The sequence below is a fragment of the Triturus cristatus genome, chromosome 2_1 (assembly GCF_964204655.1).
Source record: "Triturus cristatus chromosome 2_1, aTriCri1.1, whole genome shotgun sequence".
Classification (NCBI taxonomy): Eukaryota; Metazoa; Chordata; class Amphibia; order Caudata; family Salamandridae; genus Triturus; species Triturus cristatus.
Genome location: NC_140581.1, coordinates 379,927,264 through 379,955,072, shown reverse-complemented (window position 1 = coordinate 379,955,072; position 27,809 = coordinate 379,927,264).

The following is a 27,809-nucleotide window of genomic DNA, read 5'->3' as shown; positions in this document are numbered from 1 at the left end:
TTATCCACAAACTTAGCTGGGATCCCCAAGTAGGCGGCACTGCAATATTCACTATGTGACAAGCTGCATGCTCCTACCACTGTTACCGGCAAACCGGCTTAGAAAAGACAGATCTCCCAAACAGACCCCCCAGGATATTGCGGCATGGATTAGCAAATTTAGCGGCACAAATATGGAAATTTAGCGGCACAAATATGGAAATTCAGCTGCATTTTTGCGGCACTTTATTTTACTCATAGTCATTTATTTTCAGCCTTAAATTAATGGAAACTGTTTTAGCAGAGTATTCCACTTTGAATAGGCAACCTGGGAAATGGAACAGAGGAAGCAGCCCACAGGTGAAGGCTGCTATCCCTTGGAAATGCAATCCTCCATTTGCTTTAGTATTGGTTCTGAGAAGCCCATCAAAGATGGCCTGGTAGCATCCCATAGGAAATGGCATTCTAGAACCTACCTTAGTGTATGCTCTGGGGGTCTAGAATGGAGGGACATGGAGATACCCAAAGAAATTAAAATGATGCAACCAGTCACAGTATATGACCTGTGGAATCCACTTAGGAGCAGCAGAGGAGAAACTCATAAGAAAGGCACTATACAACCGTGTGATACTTCAAGGCAAATCGTGAAATCCTGGAGGGTCTGGCTAGGGCTCCGACCGTTTGTTTTCACGGGTGAAGGGGGCAGGGGGGCACAACGTTATAACATTTGCAATGTAATAGGACTTGCATTTACGCGCATTCAAGCTATTGTCATTGTAAATGACAATGCCATTTATTTATGTTTTAAAAATCAAAACATAAATAAAAGGCATTTTCATTTACAATGCCAATAGCTCAAGCTCATGTAAATGCGAGACCTATTGCATTGCAAATGCTTGTATTTTTACTATTCTGCTAGGGTGACAGACATTTACACAGGACATGTATGGATGGATTTTGCTGCTGCTCTGTCCTCTCTCCACCACTTCCTTGCCGCCTGACAGTTTCCAGAGTGTGACTTCTTTTTACCTGATCTGCCCCTTTGGGTTCACTGCCTGCCCCCTAAGTGTCCTGTTCTGGTCCCTTGTCTCCATGGTACCCATCACCTTGCTGCCCATTAATTACTTGCCTGTATCCCATTTTGCCCCCAAGATGGTCCCTTCCTGTTTACCTTTCCTCTGCTCCCTGCTTTTATCCAGTTGCCACCTCATCAACTCATATCCTGGTCTTACCTCGTCACTTCACTTGATGCCTGGAAAATGTCCTCCTCTCTCTTGATTTCTATCCGCGCCAGGTTCTGCCCTAAGGTGCTCGCTGCCATCCCACTCCTTCCTGCCTTTGTCCTCATCTCATCTACTTGTGCTGCCTTTTGCGCCATGATGCCCGACACCTTTCGTCCGCCTGGCCCTTACTTGTGCCAAATCTGTTACCAGGAAGCTTGCCGCCTGCCCTTCTCTCGCTTGCCACCTACATTTGTCATTTTGCCATTACCATACCAGTTCCTTTACTTGGTTTAGCTTCCAAGATGTCCTCTTTCTACCCGAGTTTGCTATGATAAAGGCACCCTCTTAAAATGTGGAAGAAGCTTCTCCCCATGAAACGTAGTCACCAGCAGTTACTGTCTTATTGTGCGCATTGCCGATTTTGCAGGCACTTTTGTAAAAATCGCGGCAAACAGCGAATTCGCGAAATCGCGAAATTCTGGAGGGTCTGCCCAAAGCAGTGTAACTTGCAGCTGATTCTCAAATGTGAGTTGTCTATTGAGCACTACACCGAGGTTTCTGATGATGAGCTGAGCAGGAAGCGGTTCACCGCACTGAAATATTGCCACCAACCAGTAATTCCTTCTTATCCCTATTAAGTTCCACAAAATGTGCTGTTATCCAGTTATGAGCGGCACATAGAAACCCACTGAGGCAGCTAGTAGCCTTAGTAATCTTTTGTTCTAATCTAAAAATTTACTTCGTGTCCCTGGCACGCTTTGGCCCATGAATAGGTGTTAAAGCAGTGGCGTAGATAGAGCTTCTGGCGCCCGGGGCTATCCCTCAGATTGACGCCCATGATAGGTACTTTGCGGGGGGTGCTGGAGAAAAAGGACGGCGAGCAGCGGGGGTGGATTGGCAGGGTTTCAGACACTGCAGGGTGCTATCTAGTCTTTTCTTTCTCTTCAGTCCAGGAATTCCAGCTAACTGGGCGATTCCTTACAGTTTTCCTGCGAACAATCTGATCTTGGAAGGGTCCTCCTATTCGATGGAGTTGCCCAATCCATGGGATCGAGGGTGGTGTCCGGTTCAGACAAGAAAGTGCCACAGGCCCTTTTAAAGAGGTAGGTTTTTAAAGTGTTTGCTGAACTGAAAGAAGATGAACTCATAAACAAAGTCTAGCTGATTTCACAGGAGGAGGACCATAACTATCAGAGCTTTAATCAATGCTTCCGATGCCTGTAGTTATTTTAGTAGGAGCAGGCAGCATTTCTGGATAACAGATTTCTCATGGGAAGGGTGTGACCATTTCTTATAAGTGGCAAGTGCCTCTACAATGAAAGCTGCATGTATGGGACACAAAACCTGGAACTGGTTGTTTTACTGCTTCAGAATATAAAGGCGGGGCATCAGTGCCCAAGTGACGTGGTTGTGTTCTTTTTTTTATTTAGGAATAGTCTACATGGCAAGTTCTGGATCATTAGCAGTTCCACATTTGTGCTTCTTCTAGGTCCTTAACTGCATTTAACCCATTTGAAATTACGAGTAAAAATGCCAGAATTGTTGGAATAAGAACCCATAAGCATTCTGCAAGCAGCTAGCCTTCTTGTCTTTCGTTTGCTGCACCATACACAAGGTGAACAGGAGGATTAGTGCAGACTCAAAACTGGGGGAACCGAAAAGCAAGATAACACATTTATTAACCCGCACAAGACAAGTCATCTCCACTTGGAGCAACTGTCACTGGGCTGGTGACTATGGCGAGGTGACAGAGCCTAGAGAGGCGAGAAATCTTGTACAAGTAACGTCAGGCCTGACTAGAAGGCATTAAATTACCAAAAGAGCGCACCAGAGGGCTTGTTGCTTTTCAGTAGCAGGCTTGTGGCCTCTTGAAGGGGCCATGAGCCTGCTACTGAAAAGTAACAAATCAATTAGATGTCGGCCTGTCAGGAGATTAATAAATAGGTCTTTCACACTCCTATACTCGCACTACCTAAATCTGCGGGTCCAGAAAAGCTCTGCCTAGTATTGTGCGTATTCTTACTCGCACACGAAACACACCATCCTTTAGTAAAACACCAATACACACAAGCAGAGCAGGCCTTTCCTTAAATTAAGCTGCCTCTGTCAGCACCTCTAAGCGACAAGTGGCACCTGCAAACACGACCCGTTCTTTGTTGGGTTGGGAGAGGGAGGGGTTCCAGTAGGAGAAAAATGATGTAAATTTGGCAAAATATCACTTACTTTTGATTGTGGCACGAACAGTATTCATGTGAATGCTTTACATACCCCCGGTCCACGAGTAAGTCAGAAGACTCACGGCCCTGAAGCAGAAACAGGGGTGGAATTCTTGTACATGACCAAGACCACAACGGGCCGGTGGCTGCCAATGGGCCCATGATACGTGTAGCAGCTTTTGCTAGACCTGAGGTTGTACCTAACAATATTTCACCAGCCTGGACTTGCAGAACCACACACAGGAGACATATTGTTAGATCGAGCACATTAACTTGTCTCACCTTTGCAATGTCATTTACCTCGACAATTGCCACGTCTTCGTCTTTGTTTGCCATTACAGTCGTCAACATTATCTCATGTAAAGGTTAATTGAATGTAGTTTTATTTAATTGATATTATATTTTTTATATTTGGTTATGGTTAGTATTAAGGTCTTCCCAAGGAATAGGGTTAGGGTAATGGCTGCTTATGTTTTAAAAAAACTGTCATTGGATTTAATTAAATTAATATAATTAAATATTTAAATTGACTAGGATTAGACCCAACATTATCCTTATGGTAAGTGTTCATTTCTTTAATTTAATTGTGACAATTAGGTATGTAACATTGGTTAAGTTCTACATACTTAGCTCTAGATATTACATTTTAGGATACTTACATGTACTTAATATGAATATGATAGAATGCTTAATATTGGTCAGGGTTAGAGTGAAGGTTAATGACCCGTCGATGTAAATATTATAATGAGGTTATAGTGTTTCGGTAATAATATTGTTATTGTTCCATATTGATTGAGAAGTGAGCAGCTCGCTCGTGAGGCATGAATGATGAGGCAGTGGCTGACGAGGTATTTTACTACAATCTAATAACATATTTCAGCGCCTCGTCAGGGATAGTAAGCGCTATATATAGTAAGTGCTCACGGCCCGGTCGGAGATCTCGAAGCGGTGGTGGTCGGTCTCGAACTAAGTGAGACTGCTGCTGTTCTTGACCTGCTGGACTGTCTGCTGCAAATCGCCCTTCACTGCAGAGACTCCACTAAAGAGAGTGCGTGGTGGTGATGCTCGTTACTTGTATATTTTAACCGTGAAGAGCGGGGGCTGGCCGAAGGCCGTCATTGGTAGCGCTTTCGCGCGCTACAAGATTGACGGCCCTGGGATCGACATACACTGTACGCCGAGCGCTGCACCACCACTAAGCTAGGTGATGCAGTATTTGCCAGCATGTGCACTTGCACTTACCTACACGTGTGCAGAGCTGCTCAGTTGCAGCAGCATGTGTGGGGGGTGGTGGGTGACCGTGTACATCACTGTCAGTGTCTCTAACAAAATCCTGGGCTGGCCACGGGCCACCAGTGCCGCGAGCCGCCGCCCGCAAATTAGTGCCACCTGGAGCGGACCGGCCCCACCACCTCCCCCCCCCCCCAGCTACGCCACTGTGTTAAAGCCACAGACCTCGCTGAACTCACCCAATTTAACATTGACATTGAACAGTTCTAGGAATAGGAAGGAGCCCTGTGGGACCCCACAAATCAGTTTGGCTGCCGGCAGCATCTAGAAGGTGGCAAGGCAACAACCTGAGCTAGGCCAGAGATAAGTGAGTAGAACCAGTCTAGAGCTCAACCAGGCAAGCCAACATCTGCCACTTGAACGACTGAGACATAATGGCCAAACTTCTTGGAAAGCAGCTGGCATCTCCAACAACAATCACTGGTTTGCTTCAAGTTGTCGTTTTGTTGTGAGATATTTTAATTCATGGTTTATTCTCTTGGTATGTGTTTCTTTTGTTGCATAAAAGCTTCGCGGACCCTGTTTTTATTCACGTGCTAACTTTATTCACGTGCTAACTAGAAGATGTCTATAACAGAAAACTCTGGTCATTCAGAGACACAGCCTTACATTTCAGACAGAAATCACTCAGTGATTTAATGTGCCTGCTGCAGAGAGCAGTTTGCAAATCCTGGGTCATTAGGAGTAGGGTAGGGTGGGATTATTTTTCTCTCCACTGTATGCAGATGCCTGCAGAAAATGAGACTTTTCTTTTAATAACTGAAATGTGGCAATAGAGAGAGCATATTGTATGAGTCTGCGCACTGCCATGAACCACTGCGAGGTTGACAGCCTCTTCACTCATCTAGGACAATAAGTGATTGTGGTGCCAATGACATTCTGATTGACTGCCGAGGTTCCAATCAGAACGGTCTACACACAGAGGCTAATTGTAATTGGTTGGTAGGCGGCCCTGCAGAGTTGCTGGAACAATGTGTTGTTTTAGTATGTTTGATGTACAGTCTTTCAACCAATCAGAATATGTTTCTGTGTTTACACCGGTCTCAGAGAATCAGAAAAGCTGGGCCTGTCTGGACGCCTGTCTGGACTACAAAACCCTCCAAGGAGTAGAAGTGGGCAGTCCAAGCACGGGTGGTTTCTCACAGAATTTGACAACCAGCGACAGGTTGTGGCATGGGAGAGTTAAGCCCATGGTGATAATTTTCAGAGGTGCCCACAGAGCAGTCTCCATTAAGAACGATCAAACATCAGCATCCCTCTCTCTTGGCTTCAGGTACTCAGCTTAAAATGCTTCTAATAATGTTGTAATATGCAGTAAGTACTGTTTTTAGCATACCATTAGCCCCTTACTTACCCTTTCATCTACCTCTATCTCCCTTCTGCACACACCAACAACCCCCCCCCTCAACAAACACCCTAAGAGCAGCGTGACCGAGCTGAGCTGCGAATGAATACGTGCTTTGGGAGGGAATCGCAGATCTTTGCGTTCATAGGCCAGTCACTGCTCTGACGTCATCAGCCAGGAACTGGCCAGGCAACACAAAAGAACCCCCTCATTTTATGTAACAGCACCAGAGAGGAGACACAATGCTCTCTGGTCATTGTGCTTCCCGCGGTGTGGCCGGTTCTAGGCCCTTCAGTTTGATACGTCTGGAAAGCAGATTTACCCAGACAAAAACTGTTCTGCATGTAGACTGAAAAACATGTAGATTCTGCAGTGCCCACATTTCACCAGGCAGTCTTCCACCGCTGCTGTTTACCTCCCATAGCTGAGCAGCTCTGCAGCAAGATTGTGGTCCCTGCAATGTGTATGAAATAAGTAGACTTTACAGCGTGCATTATGTGGGTAGGGATTCTCTAGCACCTTCAAATTCTCGTAATTCATCAAGGGCAGGCAAACAAATCTCTGTTCTGCCAAATATTTTGTGAAAATTGCACAGATGGACTGTTTATTTTCGTACTTGTTCTTGAACTTGGCAACAAAATCATCTCGGTTCCGCTGAAAATGAATGTTATCAACAAGATTTCAAGATATATGTCTAAAATATCCGAAAACCAAAATGCTGCTAAATATTTGACACTGAAATAAATATGAGAGAAAATAACTTTCCACCCATACCAAACTTCTCCAACATTGTTAAGTATCCAGTGACTTCCATCAATAAGAAATTGCCTAACACCCACCAAACCTCCTGTTAGAGACTGTGTTGCTGAAATCTGTCTCTGTTGCCCAGGGAACAGAGCAAGGCTAACTCTCCCCTGCACCTTTCCAAGAATGAAAAACTGAGGCCCACTACATCGGGGTAGTAGTAAAACTGTGGTAGCAACCCCCGTGGCAGCTAAGTTACTCTAGTTATTTATTCTACTTTGAAGCAACACAGTCAGGGATAGCACTCATTTTAAGTCTGCAGGACTTGAAGAAGTAACATATCACTTTATGATCATCGCTCTCTCTATGTTAGATCCCTTTTCAAGTTCCTTTAATGAAGGTGGCGCTTTGTCTGCCTTGCATTTACGTCTCATCAGAATATAGGTAATTGGAGAAGCCAAAGGAGGAAACTAATATTTCCTCCGGGAGAGGTGGAGTAGAAATAACAAAAAGCATAAGGGACAAAGGGTATTGGTTTGAGGATGCCTCCGGGGAGAGGTGGGGCAGAGGACTGATTTCTGCACCAGGAAGCAGAGATGAAAGGTGGAGAGAAGTAAATGAGCCATATATTGTATTTGCCAGTATTGCGACTGATGATAGATTGATGATGACATTTGCATGATTAATGGTGTCTAGCACAGCAAACACTCTGAGAATGAAAATAATGTATAAATGGTAGTTGTCATTAGTAAAGTGATACAGTCAGAGTCATGACATGTCAAGGTGGAGTGGAAACCTCAGAAGCCATTGCGAGAGGTTTCGATGAAGTAGGGCAAGGATGTGTATATAGTAAGCTGCTTAAAGACCACCCTTTCTAGGACTTTGGTGAATATAGGCAACTGGGAGAAGGGGCAATAGTTAGAATGGGAGTGGGAGTGGTAGTACCATGGCAGTCCTCAAACATTGTGGGTAGATGCAAGACAATAGGTAAAGGTTGAAGAATATACTATTAAAGGCCAAGACTCTGGAGGTGAGAGTCAGCCATCTGATTGGTTTCGGTCTATAAGGATCAAAAATGGCACATGAACATTGGAGGGGACTTCAACGATGTGGTCGAGCCCTCCCTAGATCGAACCCACCTAAGACCTGGACCCCAAGGCCCCACAATGTTGGCAAAATTCCAGGATGCCCTTCGACTGACAGACTTGTGGAGACAACACCACCCAACTTTGCGTGCCTATTCCTACTTTTCGGGGGCTCATGGCGTATTTTCGAGATCAGACTATCTCTTTGCTCCCGCGGGGGAGGTCGGACCAGTGGAGAGGGTGGAATACCTAGCTTGGGGCCTCTCAGGTCATTCACCACTTTTATTAACGGTGGGTGGGACGGGCGATTGCCAGGCAACGAACTGGAGACTGAGCCCATGGGTATTGAAAGTTAGAAGGGTTGCTAAAGAGCTCAGGGTAGATTCACAGCTTTACTTTAAGGAGAATGTAGATTCAGTATAGTCAGCAGTCACTTTGTGGGAAGCATTCAAGACGAAGTCTTACCCATAAAAAGAGACTAGAAACCCAGGAGATGGAGGCCTTAGAACGCAAGCTCTTGACTCTGGAGGGCAGTGGCGCCTCCACAATGACTGTTCATACCCTTCACCAAATCAAAATAACTAAAAGGGAATATCTGGCGTTGGCAACCAGGGAGGTGAGGGCTCGGCAATTAGCAGTCCAACATCGACTCTACAAGACAGGCGACAGGGCAGGGAAACGGCTAGCGTGGCTGGGCAGGAAGGAAATGGAGTCAAAATGGGTAACGTTCATTACAGACCAAAGCTCCACACATACTACACCCACAGATATTGCAGAGGCCTTTGCACCGTACTACACGAATTTGTATGCGGCCACATCTCAGGCGGACGTGGCGCAAATATTCCACTACTTAGATGCAATCAAGCTTCCCTCGCTCTCTCGGGAGGAGAGGGACAGGCTAGAAGAAGACCTCACTATCGAGGAAGTGACAGACGCCATTGGCCGACAAAAGTCGGGAAAAAAACCTGGCCCAAACTGACTCCCAGGAGAATTTTTTAATTAAATAGTAGTTTGCTGGCACCACACTTATTAAACATGTTCCTGAAGGCCAAAGAGCAAGGGATTCTCCCACAAGATCTTCGAATGGCCACTGTAGTGGTAATTCATAAGACAGGGAAACCTCTGGAGGACTGTGGTCCTATCGGCCCATATCTCTGCTCAACATCGAGACCAAAATTCTGGCTACTATTCTTGCAACGCGGCTCCTGACGGTCATTACCCCCTTGATACATAGAGAACAATCCGGTTTCATGCCTAAGCGAGCCACGCGTTTTAACCTACGATGCTGGCCAATTGGATGGCCACGTTTCAGAGTAGGGAAAGCCCCCATCTGCTCCTTTCATTGGACGCCAAGAAGACGTTCGATACCATTCATTGGCCCTTCATGAAATTCCCCTTGGAAAAGTTTGGCTTCGGCCCAATCTTCAGGGATTGGTTGGCGCTCCTGTATGATGTGCCTTAGGCTAAAGTCCGAGTTAAGGGGTGGTTTTGACGAGTTGGTCGATTCAACGAGGCACTAGGCAGGGTTGTCCCCTGTCTCCCCCACTATTTGCACTTATAATGGAGACTTTGGCCTGTGTAGTTCGAACTCGTCAAGGTTTGGGGGGCTTCGTAGATGAGTCCCGATTCTTAGAAGAAGAACGCATATCGCTGTATGCGGACGATATTTTATTATACGTCACTAACTCTGCAGCGACACTCCCTATACTGCAAATTTATTTTTGAAGAATATGGCCGACATGCCGGATATCGGATTAGCTGGGGTAAGTCTACCCCATAACTGTAATGTTGGAGCCCCATACTTATCCGAGTTGTCTACAGCTATCCACAGAGGGGTTCACTTACCTGGGACTCTATATTACCACTGAGGTAGCAACTAACTTAGAGCGCAATATCAGACTAATTCTCTCGAAATTCCAAGAAGATGTCAAGAGATGGAGGAAACTCCCCTTGACCATCATGGGAAGGGCCGCTATGTACAAGATGGTCACACTACTGCAGTTGCTGTACATCTTGCAAAATACCTATTGTGAAATCCCAGAGACCGTGTCCACAACACTCAATAGCGAGCTACGCTTACTTCTATGGGATGGTGCCCACCAGCGAACAGCGTTACAAACGCTACAGCGAAACCCCTACAGTGGAGGGCGCGCCCTGCCAGATATCAGAGTCCACTACAGAGCAGCTCATCTCATTGTAATTAATTAATGGAATCACGCTCCAGGAGACCACCCACCTACAGGTTGGAACGGCTACAATTTAGAGAGCGTACACAATTACACTTTATCTATGGTGGCAAAGGCTACACTCGACTCCTACCAGCTACCCAACGCGTGTTGGAGCCGTGGAAAAGTGCTGAGAAGCAGATGAAATGGGACATGAAACCAACAAGGGAGACCCCGTTGTGGGAGGGAACTAGACTGACTGGAAATTGAGAGGTTTTAAACAGTGGGACTTAATAGGGATCTCTAAAATAGGGGATGTACAGCAGGCAGGCGCACTGGCCCCATTTGCCTTGTTGCAAGCCATGTATCAGCTACATGACACTCAAGCCTATGCATATCTCAGACTAACACATGCCTGGAAGGCGGAGGGACTGGACGCACAGACACTGCTGGAATATGCCCCATTAGAAGGTAGACTTTTACAGGAAGAGATTCTGACTCAAGCCATCTCTTTGACTTATAAAACACTGATTAACAATATGCCTGACAAACTAGGCCCTCTTCTGACTAAGTGGGAATTTTCCACTGGTCCACTAGAGGATATCGACTGGGAAGCCGCCCTTATGCACCCAAGAGAAGTAGCTATCAAACTACGACTAAGGCTCATTCAGAATAAAATCCTGCATGGGACCTACTTTGACAGAGCACGACTTCATTCCATGGGTAGAGCAGATAACCCAGATTGCCTTAGATGCCATACACAACGCTGTACATTCATACACACCCTCTGGGAGTGCAGTAGGGTTTAAACTTATTGGAACAAGATAATACAGGAACTAAACAACATACTAGAGGCCCAACTTGAGTTGGACGCAAAATTCCTCATACTGGGAATCTCCACAGATGTGGACCTGACAAGGCATAAAGTCATGTTGGCTAATTTGGGGCTGGTAGTAGCCAAGAGGGAAATAGCTAGGTATTGGGGTGCCCACCGACTTCCTGTGCCCACCGACTTCCTACACTTAAAGAATGGAGAGCAAGCTTGGCTCTATACATGGATGTGGAGAAAGTGACATAAAAGGCGAGGGGTGGCCCCCGGAAGTTTCGAAAGATTTGGGCACCGTGGATAAAATATTATGGGTTAAAACTCGGTGATGAAGAGGAGGAATAGCTCTTGCCACTGGGAGGATTGGGAAAAGGGACTTGATGATTGTGAGACCGGACCTATCATTGATGAAGGGGATTTAATTGAATCTGACCCTTAGCATATGTATACGTACTGTGTTGGAATCTAACCTCGTGCTCTCTTTCAGAGGAACTGTTGATATAAATTTTGCCCTATGCCAATTGCGACTCCCCAACTACCAATTTATATTGTGCATTCATGACTTCTTTGTTTCTAAATTCAAATTCTTAAAAATAAATAAACATATTTTTAAAAAACAAGATGGCACATGAATGGTTGGCAGGCTTTAAAAAAAAGAAAGAAATCCAGGAGGAAATGTTGCAACAAAAGAGCTCAGTTTTTCAGAATGGAATGGTGAGTTAAAGTGGGAACAAGGACAACGGGGAGTTTGGAAAGGATGACTCCGATGTTGTCATTGTTAGTATGGAAGGAGGTGTCAAAGTTGTTGGCTGAGAGGTTGGGCAGAGGCAGAGTTAGGGTGGTCTAAGAAGACATAGGGTGTCCAAAGAGTTGAAGTTGTTTGTAAATGTTTAGAGAAATGTCAAAGTGATGAGGATAAATTGTGCTAATATCATACGTTACCATTAAAAGAAGCAATGGTGGGTTTGCTTAAGGGACATTTATATTTGTCATTGTCCTTGCTTGACATTTCCCATTAAAGCAGGTACCATCTTCCCCCACATTCTCTTAGAAGCAACCTCCACTTCCTCTTCCTGATTAAAAAACTCTGGCATCTTAACCACCTTCACCACTCAATGACGCTGTGTATTCGTCAACTCCTACAACTGTGAGTGGTTGCAAGAAACGTAATCATCTTTTCCTGGTTCCTCTATCCTTTTCACTTTGTCCCAATCAGCAACTTTAAATCACACTCTAGTAATATCTTCTTTCTTACATCGCTGATCACCCCTCATTTTATTTCCTGTATACACTTCATCCTTTTTAACCGCCTAGCCCACACCATGACTTTCGACTTCCTTACTTGTATCAGTTCATAGTGACAGCCGCGGTCGGTAGTAGGAGTACCTGCAGGGCGGTGACGTGGGGAGGGGGAGGGGCAGGGTGGGGGGTAGTAAAATATGGATTACGGAGGTTTACAGGTAAGTTAACATATAAATTAATAATACGAATTTCGTTGCGTGCACTGCATCGCATTTGGGGATGCAGTGCACGCAACGAAATTCGTTTTATTAATTTCTATGTTAATTTACCTGTAAACCTCCGTAATCCATAGTTTACTACCCCCCACCCTGCTCCTCCCTCTCCCCACGTCACCGCCCTGCAGGTACACCTACTACCGACCACGGCTGCATAGTGAATCTCACTCTTGTAGGCAACTGTGGTGGTGTGATACGCCCACACCAGCTTTTTGAAGCAAACTCTATAGTCCCCTCCTGCACAATGTGCTAACTGCAAACCCTCCTTCTGAACTCTGTTCTACCTCTCAAAAAGCCATTGCCATATAGGTTTATGACTAAGCCTGGGTGGCGAACTCTGCTCTGCCAGTGGAGTTTTGCCCACTCCGCGGCGGAGCAGAGTTAGCCCCTGCCCATGCCCAAAGAATAGTAAAAGGGCAGCCCAGAGACACCAGAGCAGGTAAGTGTTTTTTAAAAATTATCTTTAAGTGTGGGAGGGTGGAGCGGAGCGGAGCGGAGTTCCATAGAGTTTTTTTTAAACTCCGTGGAACTCCGCGTAGTGACACTCCGCGTACTCAGCCAAGGGTTAGTTATGACCTGAGGACTTAATGTGCTTCTTCACTGTGTGAGCCAAAAATGTTCTCAGTTCATACGAAACCAACAGCATTATATTGTCAATCATTAACACTTCTGGAAGTCCTTCCCTAAAAAATAGTTCTTCTAAGAGCTCTATTACTTCTTTTGTTGTGACTTTACTGACAAACCTCAACTTAGGCCAATACGAGAAGTAATTTACCACTACCATGGCATTCTTAGCAGAATCTCCCACTTACAAAAAGGGGGCAACATTTCTAAAGCTATTTTCCTCTAAGAGCCATCCACCCTAACAGTTACCACATGAAAGTAGCTAATTTTTTCCAGGATTTATCACTCCATGCACGTAGGATGAACCCTTCAGTTTTCCTTTAAACATCACAATCTAATCCAGGCTATCAGAAATTCACTCTGATATGTCGTCTTGTGGCACTCAATCCAATGTGACCCTCAAGGGCTAAGGTTAGACTTTTCTCTTTTATTTCCTATGATAATGCAAATAGCTCCTTCCCGAACAATATTCCCCCCGCATAGCACATTAACACATTAACGTTCCTCAATGTTTTCACCTCATCCTTTGACTCCATCAAAACATGATTGATCATGTTTGGCAGCACTCATGTGAAATGTTACCTAGAGTCCTTTCTTGTATGCTGGCTACAACATGTTGATCAAATTCATTGACCGCCCTGCATTGTGCTCTCTCAACAATAAGTAATACTGCAAGGCAATCTGCCATCCATTTGTCTTCCTGGGCATGTATACAACTTCAAAGCTGTAGTCTTGTCAACCATCTTAAATTGTCTGACTGGCCCCCTTGGTTGTGAATAAATCTACCAATAGCCCTTAATCTGTCTTCACAACAAAATTGATCCTCGTACATACTTCTTAAAGTAGCTTACCCCAACAACAGGCCAATGCCTCTTTTTCAATTGTGATGTAGTCCTTCTCAGCATCTCTTAAAGGTCTCGATGCCTAAGCAATTGTGCCTGATCTACATTTCCTTACCTGTAACAATACCTATCCCACCCTAGTATTATCAATATCAGGACTAATTATACTTTTGTCTTTGGTGTTAAATGGCTTCAATGTTTGTGTGGAGGCAATTTATTTAATTCTTTAAATTACTTCTTACACTTCTCACCAGACAAGCTTTCCATATTTCATTTCTCTACACCACACCCTGATAGGTATAGCTTTGTCTGCACTTTTATTCATAAACTAAGAATATTATTCCACCAACCCTAAAAAGTTACACTGAGGTGAAGGAGCTCCTTCAGTAGCCCTTACCAGATTGAATTTAAATGAATGTTTATACTTATTTGGTATGTGCCAAAAAATAGTCCACACCAACTTATCAACTTGGTTAGAGCCAAGTCATACTTATGCTTTCTCACTCCAAAGTTCAAAATATCTTCCTGGAAGTAAGTAGAGTGGTCCTCTGAGACACTGCAGCCAATTCTAAAAGCATCCATTTCTACCTATATACTCCTTTGTACATGACAAATTAAGTAAAACACTACTGCTCTTTGATTGTTGTCAGAATTTTACTAATATTGAGCAATGGATGCCTCTCCATCCAGATGGCAGTGTTGAGATCAAGGAGGTCAATACAAAGCCTGAGTTTGCCTTTCTCCTTTTTGCCAATACTACTGGGCCAAACATTCAGACACTTACGTACTCTCAAATATATTTTCCTAGCGCACCATTAAGAGCGCCCTGAAAATAGAGTCACACATTACCAAGTGCACATACAACTTTTATGTGCAATCTGTATGGTAACCTTCGTAAGAATTATTTTGTGGAAAACCCCCTGAGCAATGCCTGTACCCTCTCTAAATATCTTAGCAGTTGCAGCCGGCATGGCTTGTGAGTGGAGGGGCGGTCATGGGGGGGAGGGGGTTGGATAGCGGGGATCGTGCACAGGGGGTCATAATAAATAAAAAAACTTACCTCAAGGCCGGGTCCTGCGTCTTCTTTGCTCCTGCTCTCCTGCCTCTGACAGGAACAGGAAGCAGGCAGCCAGGCTCCCTCCCCTAAGCCAATCACAGCAATGCAGCGTTGTTATTGGTCTGAGCGCCGTGACACGGTTCTCAACCAGGGGCTGGAGAGGTGGGCATTTTCTCCATGCAGGCTGCATTGCAGCCTGCATGGAGAAGGGGAAAGTGTGAATGACTAGTTTGGGTGGCCAAGGAGGGCAGACCAAACAGGCAATAAGACCTCAAGATTGGGCACACTGCTCCTCCAGTGCCCTGCTCTGTAAGCAGAGAAGCCCGCCCACCTGCCGGCAAAGGAAACATAAAATGGTAATAATTAAAGTTACTACCATTTTATGTTTTCACTTCTCGCACTGCGAGAAAGCAGTGGAGCGACGCTCCTCTGCCATAGCGGAGGAGCCGCCACTGCATTTTAGGGATTTTATTTGCCCAGTTATTAATCAAAATAGCATTTATAATGGCATCCTCTGTTTCAAGAACCTGGTCTGGGTGATTAGAATCATGTTATATTGGAAAATCTCGATTATGAAACCACCTCTATAAACATGAGACATCTCTGGCCACATATGCTTTGCACTGAATGCGTACTCCCTTGAAATCTAACTCTGCACAAAATATCCAATTATTTTGATGGGCTTGTTCCCAAAAGCTACACATTACGTATTCGGTTTATATCCTTTGAATAGAGGTAAATAATTTTCTACAAGTGTTATATCTGGAGGATTCAGTTGATATCCTTCGAATAGAGGTAATGAATTTTTTCAAAGAGAGAGTAACAACATGCATACACTTGAATCAGCCATCACTGACTTCCCAGCCATCAATCTTGATTATACAACAAGGGTTATCCATGTCTTTGCTCCCCACCTCACTGATCTGCAGAACAAATCCTTCTGTAAATTGCTATCAACTTTGCAGCATCAACATACACTCTGTGTCAACTAGCAGTCCCTTGACTGTATATTCAAACCAATGTGATTAAAAACATAATATTCACACTCTCACGTTTTTTAAAAAAAAATATAGTTACCATTTATTGTTTGTCAAGCATGTTATGCATCACCATTAAAAACTCAATCTATTCTAGTCCCTACTTAACATTGATCAAAGCAGAGGATATCATTCCAGCAATATATTCAATTTGAACAAAAACAAAGATAAAAAAGCTAAGAGGTCATTTGATACTACAAATAATCAGAAAATACAAACAGAACAAATTGTTACATTACAAACGCCTCGTTATGAGCCAGCATAACTGAGAAAACACACCAACAAAAGACAATACACTTTGTCATGTATTCACACATCCAAAAACAATACTGGACTTTGACCGCTTCTGGGATGTTTTAGGTTTTTTATCCCTATAAGCATGTATCCGTCTCTGTGGATTGTGTGTTATCCATAAGCGTCGACGCGTTTCGATAGGCTTTGTTTTATGCCGCTATCTTCCTCAAGACCATAGATAGTTGTTTTCTCTCAATATTCTGTGCTTCTTTCGTAGTTGATGTCGTTACTATGCCAACATAATTCTTTGTAATTCAATCTCCATCCGTTTATACAGCTCAGATGGTATTGGGGATAAAGCTTGTGTAAAATCCTTCGTGTGCCTTCCACCCCGTGTTCTTTCTTATGATCCACTAATATTCTCCCGCATTGTCCGTGGTATATAAATTGTCCTCAATTGCAACAGCGGAAGGCTTATAGACGAGACCGTTATGGATAAATAGTCCTTCGTATTATGGGCCCTCTATAGCCTTGAATACGCCGATAGTTGCAAGAATGCGGGGAAACGTCTTGGTTCAACATACACTCTGCCTTTCAGTCTACAAAAATTCCAATTCTTTTTTGCTCTGTCCACCCAGGGATAGTGACCCTTCATTTTACATTTTCGAAAAACCTAGCCTACTGTGTGGCAGCTTTTATCTGCAGCTAACTACCCCTTCTGCCCACATTTGAAACACACATATTTAGAATGATTTATATGAAATTTCCCCTTAGCCACTCTTATCAGTCTTATTGGATTCCTGATCTTTTGACTTCTTCACCCTTCACTATTGCCATTTACTCAGCAGCATGTATGTATATATTACATATGCATACACACATTTAACACCATTTTGTCAGACAAAATATAGCTTTTCTGAACATCATCATGATAATTAAAATTTACGAAAAACTTAGTGCAAACCCTCATCAAGGTAGAAAACGGACAATGGCCATCAATTTTCAATAAACCCGCTCCATAATGCTCACATGCGATCTAATTAGAACTTCATGTTACATAGCAAGGCATTTTCAGGTCTTCTCTCAGAAAATGTTACACACATATATATATATATATATGCTGCTGCTGCATCCTTTTGGGAGTTCTAAATAAAGATTGCAGTTGACGAATTACGGCGGTCCACGCTCTTTCTTTGCGCCCTGGAAAACTGACGAATTAAGAAAGAGTTTGGTTGGATATTTGGAAACTGATTCGACTCCTCCAGTTTCAAACGTGGACCCCTCTGAAACTTGGGCGTACCTGCTACAATGGAGCAATGGCTCGGCAACGAGCTTCACAGTGAATCCGGAAGGATTATCGGCAGACCAGCCCCCCAACGGAGTTAGAAAGGACAAGAGCATAAGCCCACTACACCGCCACTGTCCAGGTAGGCGAGTGCGGGTCGGAAGACGCGCTAAGCGCTGAACCGGCAGTGAATGGTGGGTGAGCTCCAGAAAAACAACTTCAAGTTGGGTTCAGAGTTAACGCTGTCAACAGGACACCAACGAGGAATTGGTGGTCACTTGCTATTAACGCGAATTCCCCAGTTGACCAAATTGCACAATTCACATTCAACTCCCAAATCGACAATGGCAGCCGACGCGCTAAGAGAGAGGGAAAAGGCGGCGGCAGCTATGTTTAACGATGAGATGCCACCCAGTATGGACTCAGTTACCCACAACCCACCAATCAATCCAAGAAATGTTGGCATTAATGACAAAAGCAAACAGTTAGAGAAAGTGATGCGTGCAGAACAGAAGAAATGGTGGGAAGCCAAATCTCTGCAGCGCTACATCGATGTGTTAGATTATCAGAAGAAATCGATAAATAAAACAAGGAACTTGATGAAATGGGTCAAACTGAGGACGTAGAGAAAAAAAAGGAACAAAATGAAAAAAAGACTAAACAAGCATTTGCAATGCAATAGGTCTCGCATTTGTTGCAGTTGGAGCTACTGGCATTGTAAATGGCAGTGTTTTTTATCAATGTTTTTGTTTGCAGTGGAGTGATTATTTAAAAATTACACACTATACCATATTATAAGCTATTCTAGCAACTGTACAGTAAAGCTATGGCTATTTTAACATAAAGGAGTGTGAATGGATGAATAAAAATACAAAAAACAGGATCTAAAAATTTACGATGGAATGTATAGCAGGGGACAGGGACTACCGATCACAACAAATGTACTTGAAGTGATTGGGGCATCATATGCAATAAAAAAATCGGTAGTACGGGGTGTCAGCGACGCTTGTGCAAATGTTGTTCAGCTGGTGAAGTGGTCAGCTCTGTTTGCAGATGCAAAGTGGTGAAAGGTGAAGTATTCAGCTCTGTTTGCAGGCACAAAGGGATGAATGGTGAAGTGGTCACTCTCTTCAGCGGTGAACATGCTCTTTACTGTTGCTCATGGGCATCAAGAGACTCTGCCAGGTCTAAGGCATTCCAGAGACCTTATATGATGGCTGGGGTTTGTAAATGAACCTACATTAAACACCACTAAGAGATGAAGCGATTTCTGCAACATCACATGATTTTTTTACCAAAATGTGTTTTTTCAGTTTTACTTTTTGGATTCCTGGGATGCTCTGGCATAAGATTCCCGGTTCCACCATGATTCATTTGGTACAGTAAATAAACACAATAACCAAAAATACTCTCAAACTGCAGTTTAACGGAGACATGGTTTTCTGTGTAACAGACAAACGCCTGACCATGGTCCCAGCAGGGGCACGTGCCACCTAATCTAGAGACACTTCTCTCACAGGAGTTGTGCCAACTCACCTGCAGCCAAAGCTATGGGTCACGGGAAAATGGGATGGAGAGTAAGGGGGGTACAGGGAGAGAGAGAAAGGGGGCACAGGGAGAGAGAAATTGGGGCATGGAGAGAAATGGCAGACCGAGAGAGAACGGGGGAAGAGAGGCTGGAAGGGTGAAAACGAAAGGGAGAGAGGGCACTAGTGAGGGGGGGTACCAGAAGGGGAAGGAGGTGGACAGGTGGTATACATTTTAAAAAGCAGGTCTTTGGCAGTAGGTGATGACTGCTGGCAAGGACCAACACCCGGAAAGGAGGTTTGACATCCGAGCCCCCACTATTATAATGTGAAACTATAATGCAACTACAATATCACAAAAAGGTGCTAGTTTTCCAAAGACACGTGACCCGCCTGATGTACACACTACAAGATTCTTATAAGTCCCAAGAGCATAAAGACAAATTCATCTGGCACATTGGAAAAAAATTATACTTTTCAAATAGCCCTCCGTATTAAATTTGCTCCATTTCTACGCTCGGTTAACAGATATAACTACTACCCAATCAATGGTATTCAATTGATCCACCTCGGAAGAATGAAGGCTGAGGCAGACTTGCCGGGAGTGTAACCTCTGCCCCTTACAAGTGTACGTCTCAATGAGCCCTTCTGCCGGTATTGTGTTGGACAGCTGGTTACAATTCGATCAGTTGAGCCCCTTATGTGTAGCCTTTAAACAGAAACACAGCAAAGCCCGCTTTTGTATTCGCCAGATAACTAGGAAAACCAGCTATACACGAGGCGCGAGCAGCAACCGGAGTCACAGAGGTAGAGAGACCAGCCTTGGCTCCGCCGGTTATGAATAACTTAACATCCACGTACCTACCAAACATGAATGTGTCCTTCTATAATTGATGTGGTATACATGTAAAGTGCTCCAATACCTACGGATTGAGTTTGCGCTAAATAAAAAAAACTAAAAAATAAATACAAACACCTAACAGATCTGTTCCAGGTCAGGCAGTGGAGTCATAGTTCGCCCGACCCTTGTGAAGACAGAGCAGCCGTCCCTGAAAATCAGCAGGGCGAGGATGTGGTCCGTCGGCTAAACTGACGACTTTGGTGCTGGAAACCAGAGTTTGAGCCCTGAGGTCTCATCAACATCCTGTGATTCTGGGCAAATCACTTAATCTCCCTGTGCCTGAATATGTAATGTAAATACGGTGCTCGTGTAAAGCGCTCCAATAAACTTCGGGTCGAGTTTGTGCTATATATATATGCAAAAAAAACCAAGTGCAAAGGCAAGTAACAGTACAAGGACATGTCGCCAGCTAGTCACATGCACTCATAACCACACCTACAGGCGACGCAACAGCACAGTGAACCCATCCGCCCAACACCGGACATTTTGCAACTTGCTTTTATATGGTGTACGCATAATTATACATTTGCCACATTTGCCTCAGACCATCATCTCCTGCATATTTTTCCTTTTCTCGCATAATTTAGCCAACCCTGCCAGTTATACTATAATAAAGTAAACAAACTAAACAGTTCACAGAACTTACCCCAGTAAAACAAGCGTCTTCAAATAGGTCGTGTCGCCAATGAATGTCGCTGATTCGCCTTCTTTGAAAATGTTCAGTGCTGCACGTTTAAATAGAGCATTGGATGCACGAAAGATATCACTAATAGCACTAAGTAAACAAAGAAATTGCTAAAAATGTCCTAAAACATGCCGCCCTAATTATCGCTTGCCATGCAGCTTTTATGACTAATGAAGGCGTGACGGTGGCGCCAGTAATACGCCTGCTCCGATCACAACACAGAAAGTGAGAATTATCACAGCATGAGACCCCACAGTAATCATTAGCACAGCATGTCGACAGGCGCCCCAGGCTGCTGGAGCACTCAACTATAATTAATGCGCAGCACGTCTTCCGGAGACGAGCACTCAACTGGAATTAACGCGCACAAGCTGTTCCACTGTGAAGCGCGTTCACAGACCAGAATCGGCTCGTGCCCAGACCAGAATCGGCGCAGCACGTCTTCCGGAGACGATCACTCAACTGGAATTAACGCGCACAAGCTGTTCCACTGTGAAGCGCGTTCACAGACCAGAATCGGCTCGTGCCCAGACCAGAATCGGCGCAGCACGTCTTCCGGAGACGATCACTCAACTGGAATTAACGCGCACAAGCTGTTCCACTGTGAAGCGCGTTCACAGACCAGAATCGGCTCGTGCCCAGACCAGAATCAGCTGGTGCCCAGGTCTGTCTCCCTTGGGAGTAAACAGGCAACAATAGTCTCGTTGGCGGCAGCGCTTCGCGCTGCAACGCCAGCGAGACCTAAAAAGGAGGAAGACATAATAAGAGAACACAAAGCGTTTAAATTCCATAGAGATCGATGCGACTACGAGTGTGGAAGGGTGTTTACCTTTGCACGAAAATACGACACCCTGAAAGCAGATAAATCAGGCTCACGGCAAAACACTACCTTAGAAGCAACCATAGCTAATATGTAGCCAGATTTAACATCGGCGCCTGACGCCAGCTCCGCAGCGGAACGTAAGCCAGAAATGGAGTCCCGTAGGAAAGCCAGGCAACAAGTAGGGGTGGGCGGAATTTGCGAAATTAACTTTTGCAAATTATCGCAAAAATGCTAAAAATCTCCGCAAACACGCCGGAAATATCGCAAAGACGCAGAAGTTTTTTTCCCGCCTGTTCGCAGTAATTTTTGCGTGATCACGGGTCACCAACTTACCCATGCGGTTGCTCACGGCCGCGCCCATCTTGTTTTCACTTGTTCCGCCCTCTCGCGATGCTTACTTCCTGTTCCGGGTCGCGCAATGCATGTTCGTGCCCGTTCGCGTTGCTTTTTGCTTGCTCGGGGAGAAAATATCACGCGAACTTGCGCACGTGGTCGCAATGGGCGCGGCCATCTTTTTTGTCACTCTATTGCATGGTTCTGGGGCCTGATTTTGAATCCTCCCTACATCTTTTCAATCCTTTGTTTAAACCCACTTTTTTTTATCTTTCTTATTTATTATTTCTCTAACTATTTTCCTGCTTCTATATTTTTGGTTTTTGTCTCCTTTTTTTTGTTTTTTAGCCACTTTTTCTCTTTCTATTGCCTGCTATTATTTATTTCCTTTACTTCTTTAATTTTATTACCTTTTCTTACCCCAGAACCATGTCTAAGGGTAGGGCTGGTCGCCGTCGCAGCCAGAGCCGCGACCGCCTTCCTTGCGGAAGGCGGCGCCCACAAGGGGTGCAGGCACGGGCCTTATTTGGGGAGGTGGAGTTGGCTGGACTGATTTTCTTTGTGCAGCGCCACCTCCCCTCAACCCTGGCAGCAGGTGGCAGGCCTGGGTCCGGGTACGGCCTCCGGGAGCGTCGGCAGCAGTGGAGGAAGGTGCGCCGGGCAGAGTCGCGCTTCTCTGGGGTCTGGTGCACCCAGGCGCAGCTGACGCACCGTTGGTCCGACATCCTGGACCGTAAGCAGGACCTGCTGGACCTGCTAGGAGTGGAGGTCCCAGGGCTTGGTGAGTAACTATTTAATTATTACTACTTTGTGTCTGTTCTTCTGCTCTGTGTTGTATATTGCGAATAACTTTTTTTTCTTCCAACCAGCTAGAATGTTGCTGCTTACATTCCAGGTTAATTACGTTTAAAAGTCTTCTGTGATTATGACACAGGTGCTCTTCTGCGCTACTACTAATCATACTTGTTTGCAACTTTGCGTTTGCGCTCGCTTAGCGTGATTCTGTACGAGTTTATTTTAGAGAAATTAAGTTACGTAATGCTACAGTGACTCTAGTCCACTCCTTACTTTGTCCTGTCACTAATAGATAGGGGCGGATTGATACTTAGGTTTAGGTACTTTGTATGAGTTTCTAATTTGTTAGTGGTATGCGTGATGCCCCCTCAGTTACGTGACGTGCTGCTAGTACGGCAGTCTTTATTAGAACCTTTTCTAGTTTGTTCAATGAGTGGTGGTAATTGGCTTAGCACTAGCAGAACATCAGCATCAATCAATCAACCCAAAATTTGGTGTATACAAAAAATGTAGTCATGTGTCCTCCATTTGACCATATGCATTGTTGAGGAATAAAAGAAGTGGAAATGCATACTTAATGTATAATTGGCATGCCTGGATTAGGTGGGCTAGGTTGGGTGGTACGTCGTATTTAGGCTTAGTTGCTTGTAAGTTAGTATTCTGGAATCAGAATGGAAGACTGGATTACTGTTGATAAATAGTAACTTAAGTAGTCGATCCGCGAATCCCCCGATACTACTTGTTGACCAGGTGAGATCGGTCAATTTAGTTATTGCAATTGTTGTTTACATAAGTGTTTTTTGACCGTTGTTGAAAAATATTGTATTTGTTTGACATCAATGTTTGTCTCTTTCTTATATCTTTCCTGTTCATCAGCACCCAGCTTAATTCTAAGTCTAAATTTAGGACTACTAAATTGAGAAAAATCCTAATTTTAAGACTTTCGGTATTCACAGAAGGCATTTAGGAGTCCTAAAGTTAGGAGTCCTAACTATACTACTACTAAACTGAGAAAAATCCTAATTTTAAGGCTTTCGGTATTCACAGAAGGCATTTAGGAGTCCTAAAGTTAGGAGTCCTAAATTTAGGACTACTAAATTGAGAAAAATCCTAATTTTAAGAGTTTCGGTATTCACAGAAGGCATTTAGGAGTCCTAAAGTTAGGAGTCCTAACTATACTACTACTAAACTGAGAAAAATCCTAATTTTAAGACTTTCGGTATTCACAGAAGGCATTTAGGAGTCCTAAAGTTAGGACTCCTAACTTCTGTGAATACCGAAATGAGTAAGTGCCTTCTGTGAATACCAAAATGAGTAAGTGCCTTCTGTGAATACCAAAATGGTAGTAAGTTTAGGATTTGGTCTTAAGTTAGTTCTGTGAATCGGGCCCTTAGTGTCTACTCTACTACTACCTGATTTGTACTAGTGATGTATGTTAATATTAACTAATTTTTCAACCTTGCTACTGATCAATAGGGGGGAGGTGTATATGACGACTAATAAATGTGTAATGTTTTCTAGGCGCACTACCGACCACTATTGCCGGGGCCAGCGAAGGCGACGCGGAGGGAGAAGATGCGGCAGTTTCTGCAGATACCAACGGAGGGATAGGGGGAGTGGCAGCACCAGTGGCGGGCGGTGGTAAGTTAGATTCATAATCCTTAACTATTGTTGAACTTGACAGTACACTCAGTGCAAGGGTGTACTGTACTGTATGTATATGTACACTGTACTGTTGAGACTTAGGGCCCCGCCGACACCGCAGGGGCAAACCTTCCGCCATCCCTGTAGAAAAGAGTCAGACCCCCACCCCCACATGTCGACCAGGCGAAAAAGGGTTCAATATGGCGGTGGTGTCTCTCTGAACACACCGGCAGCCATATAATCTGCATTTTGGAATGCCTTTGCGTGGCGGCATTGCCGTCCGCCACGGAAAGGCATGCAGACATTGCAGAGTACCCATGGAGGGTACCTACCTATGCTATGGTACCCCCCCTGCCTTTCAAGGCAAAACGTGACAGGCTCCGTGCGGGGCCCGTCATGTTGTGCTTGGAAAAGCAGCACAACATGTATTTTTAGCATTGCTTTCGGTGCCGCCAACCAGAATGTAAAAAAAACAGGATGCGCCCGCCACTATGCCGGGTCCATCATCCTAATTAATTGTCCCCACGGGACCCCCACCCTTTTTAGCGTAAGGATTGCCCGCCATCCGAAGTCGTAAGTAAGTATGAGTTGTTGTGAACGTTTGAAGAGTGAACTTGAAGACTAGAATCCCTTTAATTGGCATAGGAGCGGGAGTATTGAGTAACCAATGGCCTCATCTATCTGATTTCAACTCCGCTTTGAAAGTTTTATGGAGAAGAGCACCTGGTGCACTGTTCAACTAAAAAGTGAAAGACGGGTGGAAGGAAGAAGGACGGGCGAGATTTAAAATGTTATGTACTACTGTGCTTTATAGTGCTACTCTATCATGCCACTATGTGTATAAATAATTAACTTGTCTTACTGTTTTTCTAAGAGTATATTTTACAATTGTCTTGTTTTTTTCTTTTTGATACACAGCTACTCCTAAACTCAGCCGAAAGGAGTTGGCCGCCAAGGCACGGCGCCGGAAGCTGGAGGCAATCCAGCGGGAATACCGGCGGCTGGTGGTTTTAGCAGAGGAGGAGGAGGAGACTACGGCAGCAATTGAAGCCTCCTCCAGTGCCCCGGGCCCCGGGCCCCAGCCACCGCCCTTCAGCGGTACGGCGCCACCGTCTGGCGGCTGCCTGCCGCCACCGTAGTGCCATCTCTCGTGCCCCCCCACTGTGGCGGCAACTGCCGCGCCCTCACATGCCGCGTCGCCCGTTTAGAAGAGCAGATGCGTGTCCTCCTTGAGTCCCGCCCCACACCTTAGTCCCTGTCATCAAGTTCTGCCCCTTTTTTAATTCTTGTTTGGGTGGGTGGGAACTGGTTTGGGCGTTGGGTTTGGGTTTTTGCTTTACGGACATTTTCTCCTGGACTTTCCTATGGACATTGGTTGGGGTTAGGGAGGTGGGTGGGTCAGCTTTTGTGGGTTTAGTTTATTTTTGTTAGGGTAAATTAAATATATTTTTCTATGTTACATGCAATGTTGTTAATGTTTTGTAGGTGGGGTAACTGTTTTACATCACATTTTCCTTGCCGGTGCAGGGCCGCCCATAGGCTGTGTTTGATTAAAATAATTGGCTGACTGTGTAAGACACAAACAGATAGATGCGACGCACCTCACTGATTGACTTGTCCTTCTAGTACTTTCAGTCTGTCCTCTAGTATATGCATTCTTTATCTGGACTGGTGTGTGAAATTGAAATCATTGACAACATGTCCATTATTAATTCTGCCTCCCCCAAACTTCTCTCTTACCTGTGCTTGATGTTTATGTTTAACTTTGGCACAGCAATGGCTGCATGGTGAAGATGGTTTCCTTTTTCTAACATGCCATGATTGGGGTGGTGGTGGTGGTAGTATAGTAGTAGTAGTAGACACTGGCAGGGCGGGGCAGCATTTGCAAAAAAAGAAAAGGAGACAGTCAATTGCCTTTGAGAGACTGTTAGAGGAGTAGTAGAATGAAGTACAGTGCAGAACTTACCGAGCAACAATAATATGCTAAAATATTTTACAACAAAAGATAATGGTGGTTGGGATAGCCTACTAGACAGAGTTACAAACTATAGTTGTGTCGAGTCACTTGACTAGGCCTACAGCCTAACAGTTAGTGCTGTATATGAGGAATGACAACAAACAAATCCAATCAATGCCGGCAATTAATGCTGAGGTATATGTTCCTTTGTTAAATAAAATAACCTCTAAAAAATCCTACTCATGGGTGGGCAAGCAGAAGAAGATCATCACTCTGCCTTGAAATTGAAGTACTGTTGCTTTTGCCACATCCGCCCCAGCAAGTGTGTGATTAAGTATTGGTGTACATTTAATTTAGTCACACCTCGACAATAAGTCACACAGCCCGGGGGAAGAGGGTTAGGGTTTGTTGAATGGATGGGAAGGGGGTTTTTGGGAAAGGTTTGACATAGAAAAACAGTATGCAAGGACAAATAAATGACAATCATTGAAGACTACCATATCCATATGTTAAGGGAGAAAAAGGAAATGCATGCATGATGATGAGAGACCCGGATTACATACACTTCTAGTTCTTGTTCTGTTGTTCCGGCCTTAATACTTTTACAGATAGCAAATAGAAAATTTAAATATTGGTAGGGAAGAATCGTAAACAGAGAGCAAACCTAATGATGATAATAACAACTCCAAGAACACACTGTTGTGAAGATTGTATACAAAATCAAATTATTTAAAATAAGATAAAAGTGGATACTGTTACTGTAGGATCCTGGTAAAAAATGTGGACTGGATTTGCATCTTGGCATTCCTCTTGGTCCTCTCGTCCATCAATCTTGGGTGTGTTGCCTCGCCACTGCTCGGCTGGAAAAAAAATGTTGATTTATTGGTAAGGTAAGTGTGCATTGTAATGTTTTCCAAAGTATAGGGCAAGGCCCGGCCTGTAATTGTAGATGGAAAACCAAAGGGGATATTGAGAAACAAAGTTGAAACAAATGCACAAGTTATGGTGTAGTGCAACAAGAACACTTTCTGAGGTGGCATGTATGCATCATCTCTACTCTAGTCTGTTTCCAGCATTGACCTTCAACAATAACAGGAGAGAGCAGGCCCACAGTGCTTAGCAGTAGCACATCCTACGTTAAGACTTTAGAGTACTTTTTTTTTTTTTTTAAGAGTTGGACAAAGGCAAAGCACATTATCCATTCCAAACATAGCATTTTACAGTTTAAGTTAGTAAATCAATGCATTCCAGTCATCCCACCGCTACACTCTATTCCACTTCTACACAGACATTTGGGTCTGCTGTGGTTGTTGTTGACGTGTTTACCTTTAGGCTTTTAAGTTTATGCCACTCATGAAACGTCCTCCTGACTTCATCATCATCTCCGATACTTTTACTGACTGACTGTGAAGATCGGCCTGCAGTAGAAGTAAAATTTGTATTACACAACAAGAGTAGAAATTTTATTGACTTGAGTCAGTCTTTAGTGTGTACAGAAAGATAGATTACTAGTACACTTTGACTTCACTTTGTGCACAACAAACAACGAAAACACAAAGACCAATCGCTCAGAGTCAGGTGTCCAATGCATGCCATTAATTGTCATTACCTGTTCCTTCTCATCTTAAGTTAACGGGCCGTCTATTTCGCCATCATCATGATGGACGGTGCTGTTGT